We start from the raw sequence: 10691 nt of genomic DNA on the forward strand, positions 1-10691 counted from the left end.
CATATATTTCTTTAATACCCCTCGACTTATTCAGAATAGGAGTGCCAGGATCCTCAGATTTCAGACGGGGTCTCTTCCTTTGTTGTACCTCGGGATTCCTTTAGATTTGGGGGTTCAGTGTGGAGATTTTTGGCAAGGAATTTTGGATAAATTTCGTTGTAAGGTTATTCATTGGACTTGCATGTGGCTATCCTCTGATGGAGGAGTGGGGTAAGTGCACCAAGATGGTGAACAGAAAAGTGGCCACATGCCAAAAAAAAATAAAAATTCATAACTCGTGCGGGTTCTAAAATTTCAAAAATGTGCTAGGCTTGGTAACACCAAGCCTAGAGAGAAAAAAATAAAAATAAATAAAAGTTCCTCAAAACCCAAATAAAAAAATTTAAAGTACGGGTTTTGAGAAACATATTTCTTTTGTGTAGGCCACGGGTTTTGGCCATTTTCAACGCCAAAACCTGTGGAACAATAGCAAGGAGAAGCCAAAAAAGAATAGAACTCGCACGGGTTTGGAGCTATTTTTTATTTTCCCAACATCAAGAGCAATTTTCAACAATGGCACCCCGTCGAACGGGTAAGGTTTGATTTGTTTGATTATTTTTCTTTGCATTTTAATTAAATTAGGGTTTTTTAATTTATTTAAGTTTTGTTTTTATTAATTTGATGTCAAATTCTTCAAGCAATCCCCAAAAACGAAATAGACAACAAAGACCTCTTCCTACACAAGCAACACAAGAAAACCCTATTAACATTGCACAAGAGCAACAAGAAAACCCTCAAAGTCCTGAAAATGTTGCTCTTCAACAACCACCGCCACCCCGAAACCCTCCACATCCTCCATTAGATCATGTAGATGTCACACAAGATGATCTCATCAATCGCCTTACACAAAATAGTGCCCAAATTTCTATATTGGTGAATAGATTGAGGGCCTCTAGGCTTGAGCACCACTCAACCCTTGCCAGAACACTAGAAACAATGGCTAATAGTGCAAATGAGGTATCTAGGGAGGTTACGAAATGGGGTTCATGGAGGGATAGATGTCGAACATTTTATGCGGATGGGTTGTCATATGATCAAGTGAAGAAAAAGGGCATAGGTAAAGCTGACATATGTGCTATTTTCATCGATCCCGTTATCATTAACAACCTAGAACTAAATACGACTCGGTTTCCTATACATTGGTGTGTTCATGCTAGGTTGAAAGAAGCTTTTTAGGATAGGTGGTATATGGTCTTTGACCAACCACCTTGTAATAATTGGGAGGTGCCTTTATATTTTTTTGAGAAAGTTGTATTGTGAGTTTGTCCTCGGCGAGAAGCCGAATTAATTTGACATCCGACAATTTCAGGGTAGAGGGAGAGGCTCTGCGTAGGATAGACCTAGGGCCCATAGGATGGTAGACCCACAACATAGGAGGCGTACAGCTCTTAAACACATGGTTCATGTCATTGTCCCTATATCCTTGAAGGAATCTATGGAATTACAAACTCTTCAGGCAGCTACATCATTGACTGATGTCATTGTTCAGCATGGCACACAGCTGGTTGGAGCAGAGGATGTACCAGCACCTGCAGCACCTCCTTCATCAGCTACACCTCCTTCATCAGCAACACCTCCTTCCTCAACGGCACCTCCTTCATCAGCAGCACCTCATGCATCATTTGGCACGAGCCAACCCATTCAGCATATGTGCCCACCTGCCAGGGTGTCTGTTTTGGGGTAGACACTAACGCGGATGAGGATGGTGGGACATCTCATTCGTGTACATGTTGCAGGAGTAGATGCCATGCTTCCACTGCATAGGATGTGGCCCTCACCGACAAACTGCTCAATATGTTGTACCCTCTCTATCAGACACAGGTGCGTTTAATTCTGTTTATGACATGTTATCAATTAAGTGACAATCTTATAAAAAGAAATGAATTTTTATTTTTAGAACAATTTAAAGTGACATATAAATAAAATGCATTGTAGGGTGCAATAGGTGGTGGGAGTATACCACATACTGTTCAGTTGACTCCACGGTCACAAGTAGTTTCGCCACCAGAGGTAAAGATTTGTAAATTTGTTAAAAATATAATGATACATTGGATTCAAAATATATTTTGTTAATTATATGTATCATTACTTGATATTTTGTAGGGCTTATCAGTGGCTGAGATGTCCCAACTTGATGATATCACGCTTTCAGCCATTGACTTTGGCCAAGATAGCTATGCGGTACCATTTAGATTTATATATTTTTTACTTAAGTTATATATTAAATACATGCTCTTTTCCCTTATGTTAATTTATTTCCATTAGTTTACCCCACTTGCCTCAAGGACATCTCGTGTCAGAAAGCCATCCTCTAGCACTTCGAGGTAGAAAAATATATCCTCTCGGACACCCAAACGACATAAGGTAATTCACTACAATTTAAATTCAATTGTTGAAATGTATTATGATTAAACATGTATATGTAGATATTGATAAATGCAATTAATTTAGTTGTTCTATATACAGAAACATATGGGGTTTACGGAATTAATGAATGCACCTGATGTTGATGAGGTTCAACAGAGGGAAGAGGTGATATCTTCATATTCACTTTGGATTGCATTCTTGCTTGTTCGAAATAACTAAATCATTTTATGTCTATATCATATGTTATCATTTTTCATACAGGAAATGGTAATAGTTGCATCAGATTTGACTAGGCCTCCTAAGATTACAGGAGTACTATATGAGTCTTCGGTGTGCATTTTTTCTACATATGTTAAAAATATTTGTTTTATCTAGTTTGCCAACAACTTTGGGTTATTAACTTGTATCATTGTATTTAAACTATTACAGGCCCCTTCCAAACTTCCTACTGTTATTCTACCATTCCATTTCAATAGAAGTCCTACACATATATTATAGGATCCAACACGACCAAGGCAAAAGGTATGTCTGTCTTAGATCAACTCCTTTTCACTAAGTGCACAACGGAGTTGAAACCGTCTATTTAACTCCTTTTGGATCACTTACCATGGATATAGGAAATGGTCGTAACTGATCCATCTGTGACTTTGCCTCCTACGACCACATCACATCCATCTGAGGCTCCGGTATGCTTTAGTTTTTTAGTCTATTCATTTTTAGTTATTATGTGTTATTTGATATATATGTCATTAACATGTATTAATGTTGTTTTACCAGTTACAGCCTCCTTCAGGACATCCCACGGATCTTCAGCCTCACCGAATTGCAGAAGACAGAGATGAGGTAATCAACATTTCAACTTCAAACAATTTAGAGTTCAGTATTTAGTTATTTTGATGTTATATTGAGAAAATATATCTGATTCGACATTTGAATTGTCCTTGTGCAGCCACCTGCAGAGTCACGTACTGCTTCGAAGAGGCTCGATTTTGATGATCCGCCAGAGTCATAGATACCGCTAGAGACATATAGTCATAGTTGTGGTCATTGAAGGACCAATTTTTTATATATTCGACATTTGTATATGTATATATCGACTTTGACAGACATGGCACATGCCACATTTTTGTAACTATTATTGATTTGGCATCTGTGCCATTTTTTGATATATGTACACGATTATTGTTCATTTTTATAAATATGAAACTTGATATTCGATCCAATTTGTTCATTGATATATATGAAACATGATATTCCTGAAACTTAGTTATTTTCTATTGAAATGTGATCAAATTTGTTCATTGTGTATATGTCTTGAAATGTGATCCAATTTGTTCATTACTTGTAACTCATATGGCGTATACTTTTAAACTATATATTGCTCATATTGTGTATACCCAAGTACTGATACCGATAATGTTGACATTGTGTATTTTGATTGAGTGAATTTGCTTTGAGTCCTTCATGCATGAAGAGATTGGAGTGAAGTTATAATTTCATAAACTCATGCTTATGGAGTGAAGTTCATCATTTCAAGAACCAATTAAGACATGATTTGAGCACACAAAGCAGATTTGAAATTTATCTAAGGATGAGTCGGCTTAGGTAAGGTTTTCATTTAAATTTTATTCCATAACAAGTCGGCCTTAGGGTAAGAGACACACCTATTCATCCAATTCACCTATAAAATAAGAGTTGAAGCACTTATGGATGATCCATGTGAACCAATGAGGTCGTGTTGTCGCTGCCTAAAAAATCCTATCTCGGTTTCGGGCAACTTGATTTCGTTTTCTTGTGGTGAGATTTTTTCTGTCGCATCAAAAACCATCAAAAACCGTTAGTGAGAGGTGGCAAAATAGTGCATCTTTCATTCTGCTTGTCGTGGGAACAAACCGTCCATGCGAGCGCATCGGGGTGGCCCGGTTTATGCTAGGTGTACCCATGTCTCACTCCCCAAGATGTCTGATCACTACGAGCCAACTCGTAGCGACGTTTTCCCTTGAGCGCTCAAAGTGGAAAAAACAGCCAAACTTTGACGTCCCGTAACTCAGAGACCGCGGCACTTATGGATGATCCATGTGAACCTATGGGGTCATGTTGTTTCTGCCTAAAAAATTCACTCTCATTTTCAGGCAACTCAATTCCGTTTTCTTGTGGTGAGATTTTTTCTATCGCATCAAAAACCGTCAAAAACTATAAGTGAGAGGTGGCAAAATAGTGCATCTTTCGTTCTGCTTGTCGTGGGAATGAACCGTCAACGCGAGCGCATCTGGGTGGCCATTTTTACGCTAGGTGTTCCCTTGTCTCGCTCCCCAAGATGCCCGATCGTTACGAGCTACCCAGTAGTGACGTTTTCCCTTGAGCGCTCAAAGTGGAAAAACGGTCAAACTTTGACGTAGTGTAACTCGGAGACCGTGGCACTTATGGATGATCTGTTTGAACCTATGGGGTTGTGTTGTCGCTGCCTAAAAAATCCTCTCTCATTTTTAGGCAACTCGATTCCATTTTCTTGTGGTTTGATTTTTTCTGTCGCATCAAAAACCGTCAAAAACCGTCAACGAGAGGTGGCAAAATAGTGCATCTTTTGTTATGCTTGTCGTGGGAACAAACTGTCAGCACAAGTGCATCTGAGTGGTCAGGTTTATTCTAGGTGCTCCCTTGTCTCTCTCCCCAAGATGTCTGATTGTTACGAGCCACCCCGTAGCGACGTTTTCCCTTGAGCGCTCAAAGTGGAAAAAACGGTCAAACTTTGACGTAGCGTAACTCGGAGACCGTGGCACTTATGGATGATTTTTTCAACCTATGGGGTCATGTTGTCTCTGCCTAAAAAATCCTCTCTCATTTTTGGGCAACTCGATTCCATTTTCTTGTGGTGAGATTTTTTCTGTCGCATCAAAAATCGTTAAAAACCGTCAGCAAGAGGTGGCAAAATAGTGCATCTTTTGTTCTGCTTGTCGTGGGAACGAACTGTCAATGCGAGCACATCCAGGTGGTCGGGTTTATGCTAGGTGTGCCCTTGTCTCGCTCCCCAAGACATCTGATAGTTATGAGCCACCTCGTAGCGACGTTTTCCCTTAAGCGCTCAAAGTGGAAAAAATGGTCAAACTTTGACGTAGCGTAAATTGGAGACCGTGGCACTTATGGATGATCTGTTTGAACCTATGGGGTCATGTTGTTGCTGCCTAAAAAATCCTCTCTTGGTTTCGGGCAACTTGATTCTGTTTTCTTGTGGTGAGATTTTTTTTGTCGCATCAAAAACAATCAAAAACCGTCAGCGAGAGGTGGCAAAATAGTGCATCTTTCGTTCTGCTTGTCATGGGAATGAATCATCAATGCGAGTGCATTTAGGTGGTCAAGTTTACACTAGGTGTGCCCTTGTCTAACTCCCCAAGATGTCTGATTGTTACGAGCCACCTCGTAGCGACGTTTTCCCTTGAGCGCTCAAAGTGGAAAAAATGGCCAAACTTTGACGTCTCGTAACTCGGAGACCGTGGCACTTATGGACGATCTGTTTGAACCTATGGGGTCTTGTTGTCTCTATGTAAAAATTCCTCTCTCAGTTTCGAGCAACTCGATTCCATTTTCTTGTGGTGAGATTTTTTTTTTGTCGCATCAAAAACCATCAGCGAGAGGTGGCAAAATAGTGCATCTTTCGTTCTGCTTGTCGTGGGAACGAACCGTCAGCGCGAGCACATCTAGGTGGCTGGGTTTATGCTAGGTGTTCCCTTGTCTCTCTCACCAAGACATCTGATCGTTACGAGCCACCTCATAGCGACATTTTCCATTGAGCACTCAAAGTGGAAAAAACGGCCAAACTTTGACGTCCCGTAACTCGGAGACCGTGGCACTTATGGACGATCCGTTTGAACCTATGGGGTCATGTTGTTGCTGCCTAAAAAATTCTCTCTTGATTTTGGGCAACTCAATTCTATTTTGTTGTGGTGAGATTTTTTCTGTCGCATAAAAAACCGTCAAAAACCGTCAGTGAGAGGTGGCAAAATAGTGCATCTTTCGTTTTGCTTGTTGTGGGAACGAACCGTCAGTGCGAGCGCATCCAGGTGGTCAAGTTTACACTAGGTGTGCCCTTGTCTCGCTCCCCAAGACATCCAATCGTTATGAGCCACCTCGTAGCAACGTTTTCCCTTGAGCGCTCAAAGTGGAAAAAAGGGTCAAACTTTGACGTAGCGTAACTTGGAGACCATGGCACTTATGGATGATCCATTTGAACCTATGGGGTCATGTTGTCACTACCTAAAAAATCCTATCTCGGTTTTGGGCTATTCCTACTAGCCCTTCAAATCGGGTAATTCAATAATAACTCAAAACTTTCCCAAAACACTTGGAAAAAAAATTGCATATTCATATACCCATTTGCAAGTTATTTAACATATGTCAGAATCAGACTCAGTTACTTATAATCAAATGGTACAATTTTATTACAAATGTATTTATAATCAAATGGTACAAATTTGGACTCTCAAAATTTGCAAATCAGCCCCATGGACACTTTCATATATATAATTTGGCATCTTATATAAATGATCAAGCTCATTACTGTTTATATTTATAAAATTTTGCATCTAAATATGCAAATTAAAACTCGTTGTTGTTTTTTTGTACAAAGCTTAGCATCTAGATATGCACATTACAACTCATTGTTGTTTTTTATACAAAATTTAGTATCTAGATATGCACATAACAATTCATTGATATTTTTATATACAAAATTTAGCATCTACATATAGACATTACAGCTCATATGCATATTACAACTCATATGCATGTAGAGCACATCCAAAAAAGTGAGGTTACAACGTTTCGCAAAAGATATATACAAAACTATCAAAATTATTCTACCATATTGTAGAATTATTCTTCTAGATGGCCCAAAATCAATCAAGTGAACATTTTGGATGAGCTCTAACCCTTAGTGTCTCATGTATTGCCTTGTGGTCTAATTCACAAACTTTCCACAAATCCTTGTTAAGAGGTCTACCACGATATTTAATCAAATGAATATTTGTTGCAACAAGAAAGTTTGAGTAATGAAGAATATGTCTATGTGTCTCAAAGTCCTCAAACAACCAGGCATTAGAATTTTTGATAGGGTACCTGCATTTTATAGAAGGATAATGCCAAAATCAATACAACGACTGCTAAATAAATGAGTTTAAGAGGTCTCAATACAACTCGACACAACAATGGTACCTTCTAAGCCATGTCCCTATCACAACAACGAATCCTATTGGGTACTCAATACCCTCTCCATCAACCACTGTAGAAGTCAATTTCTTTTTGCCCTCAATACAACGACACAAAAAGTAATATGTTTCTTCTTTGTTGTTCTCATCCGCAATAACTGCATATACATTACCTACATTTAATAGAAGGATATAAGTTAATACCAAAATCAGCATAAGTTAATAATAATAAATTAAGCTTCAAATTGTAGCAAATTGCAACCCTTTACCTGGTTCAACTATGTCTGATACATGGTCAAAATACACTGATGCTTCAATCTGGTTCATTGTAGTGCTCTAGGAAGTTGATATGTATCTAAGGTTTGAAAAGGTCTACAAGACCATTGGCCAACCCACTCTTTTGATTCACATTCATCCCACAAAAAATGCATACACAAAGAGCAAAAGCATGCAATATGTCTAGTATAAATAACTAGTGGTGTTGTATTTGAACTTCTAAATGAATGCATGTCACTTAATCTAGTAAGTGTACAACAATCCAGATAGTTTTCAATGTTAGATTCACTTATTAACCAAAAATATCTAGAAACCATAGACTTACCTACATTACCTAGTCCCATTGTAGAGCTACACCATTGCACAATTGTTTTTGCATCTATTAACATTGCACCACCTTCGTACTTCAATTCCTCTCTGGTAAGAGCTCTTTTCACACATGCTCCCGCACCATCATGCTCTCCCTTTCCATACCCTACCTCAATGAAATTCCAATAATGCTGCACACCACTTGTCACATGCATCCTAGTCAACCAATAGAACATCCTTGTATTCTTGAATTGTGCGGTGCAATTGTCCGACCATATTAAGTGTTGGTTGTATCTTATATCTCTTTCCCTTAAACTATCATAGAAGATTGTAAAGCATCCTTGCACAAACTCTGAGGAATGAGTACGATCATCGCTGATATAGAAGTGATATTCTCTTATAACCTTTCTGTCCTCCTCGGTGCTATCATGTGCATGCATGAATGCTATGTGTACCAAAATTGTAACTTGTGTAGAGTGGTAATACATAGATTGTACTTCATTTTGTGGCTTTAGTGTATAATTCTCAGCAAAATCAACGACAAAGACAATAGTGCCGAGGGGGAAAGTGTCCTTACACAACTTGAATTGCTCATCTAACCACCTAGCTCTATGCATGTGGCCTATGTACTCATATACTAGTTTCTCTTGAAACATCTTCATAAAATCAGCTACGCATATATCCCTTTTCACTAACTCACACCTCTTTAATTCTTTTCCATCTTTAACACCATATGTGACTGACTTATATTTTCCAATAGAAACTAGTTCCTTACCAATTTCATGTGTGCTATCCAGATGTAGGCATCTATGCAACTGTTGCAAACCTCCACATGTAGGACAAAAACCTCTCAAACACATCATCTTATAGTAAATGCACCCGTCATCTCATCTACATAGTACACTTAAAATAAATTCTCTCGATGACTTAGGAGGTGCTTGTAGACCACACTCCTGCAAAACATCGCTAGTGTGCAAAGTACAATAGATATAGCGATAAATATCATAATGCATGGAAAATTCAACATGGACCCTACAACAACATGTAGTATGTGCATGATTAATCTTAACATAAAATGGTTTTGTCATCTCAAAAAATCTTTGACTAATTTTAATCTAAGGAAAGCTTTGAAGAAACCTTTCATAAAATTGTGTTTGAGTTGTATCTAAATAGTGTTTTGGGATGTGGCTCATGATTACTAATTCCAATTCGCCTTCTAACAACATCTATTTGGTTGGGTGAAACCCTTGTGTTTTCATGCCAATATTTCTCAATTAACGTTCTTAGTGCATCAACAACAACCTTGTCCTTGCATGGGAGTCTACCCGAGAATGCCCAAAGAGAATTATTGTTAGGATCTTGATTTTCTCTCGCCTCTCTAAGGCATAGTGTAATGTGGTTCTACTTATCCTTAATGACTTGCTTGTTTTGCTTATTAAATGAGATTTTTTCATTTCCTTTCCTATTATGGTTGATGTGAGGACACGATGAGTAACATTAGCATCTTTAGTGCGTGATTTCTAACCAATGGCTTGGTATGCATCAAAAAGATTTCTCACAATGTGCATTATGTGCATTGATCACATCAAATTCAAATGGTATATCTTCTTCAATTTCATTAACATGTGCATTCATCATATGTATTTGAATTGGTGTATGTTGATCATTTTGATTTGGTGCATTAATCACATCAATTTCAATTGTTGAATGTTCATCACTTTCATTAGGTGTATTAGATGACGTATCTTCACGTAATCTCTTCATACGCTCCCTTTGTCTTTCCTTTGCTGCCTCTCTTTGGTCATTTGTTCCTCTCTTATTCTTTCCCATTGTCCTACACATAACATCATGATGACAATCCACAATCAAATAGCAAAAAAAACAACAAATGATCATCATTTTGTTATAATCTAAAGTAACAATAATTAAAATAACTTTAAAAAAACCAAAATACAAGCCAAATAAATCATGATCAAAGCAAAAAAAACAACAAATGATCATGATTTTGTTATTATCTAAAGTAACAATTATAAAATAACTTCAAAATCAATCATTTCAAAACAAAAGTGACAAAAGAATATGAAAAAGCTAACTGGTACTGTCCCAGAAAATCATGTGCAAAAGTAGTGGGGCCTTCAAAACAACTTGCAATGCTAGTTTTTAGGTCATTGGGACTAAAATATATAAATATTTTCCCATAACCTGTATGGGTTATGGAAATCTTATATGTCAACGTTCACAATTTCTCATAACCCGTACGAGTTATGTAGAACTAGAAGTTTTGGCCTTGGTTCTACATAACCCGTACCGGCTATATAGAACTAGGAAAAGGAGAGGGGGGAGAGGGGAGAGAGAGGGAGGGAGGGAGGGAGAGGGAGAGAGAAAGATTGGAAAAAGGAGAGGGGGGAGGGAGAGGGAGAGAGGGAGAGAGAGGGAGATTGTGGAAAGGAGACGGGGAGAGGGAGAGAAAGTGAGATTGGTAAAAGGAGAGGGGGAGAT

At 38.3% G+C, this 10691-nt stretch overlaps 1 long non-coding RNA gene across 1 annotated transcript; it reads left to right on the forward strand.

Annotated features, from left to right (window-relative positions):
* The first annotated feature begins 397 nt into the window (after positions 1 to 397).
* Positions 398 to 3629, forward strand: LOC131070482 (uncharacterized). The gene is made up of 9 exons (XR_009112338.2): positions 398 to 1860; positions 1975 to 2049; positions 2143 to 2220; positions 2305 to 2403; positions 2506 to 2571; positions 2836 to 2928; positions 3024 to 3092; positions 3184 to 3249; positions 3356 to 3629. It is a non-coding gene; the product is annotated as an uncharacterized LOC131070482 (long non-coding RNA).
* The last annotated feature ends 7062 nt before the right edge of the window (positions 3630 to 10691 follow it).

Source organism: Cryptomeria japonica, chromosome 11, assembly GCF_030272615.1.
Source record: "Cryptomeria japonica chromosome 11, Sugi_1.0, whole genome shotgun sequence".
Taxonomy (NCBI): Eukaryota; Viridiplantae; Streptophyta; class Pinopsida; order Cupressales; family Cupressaceae; genus Cryptomeria; species Cryptomeria japonica.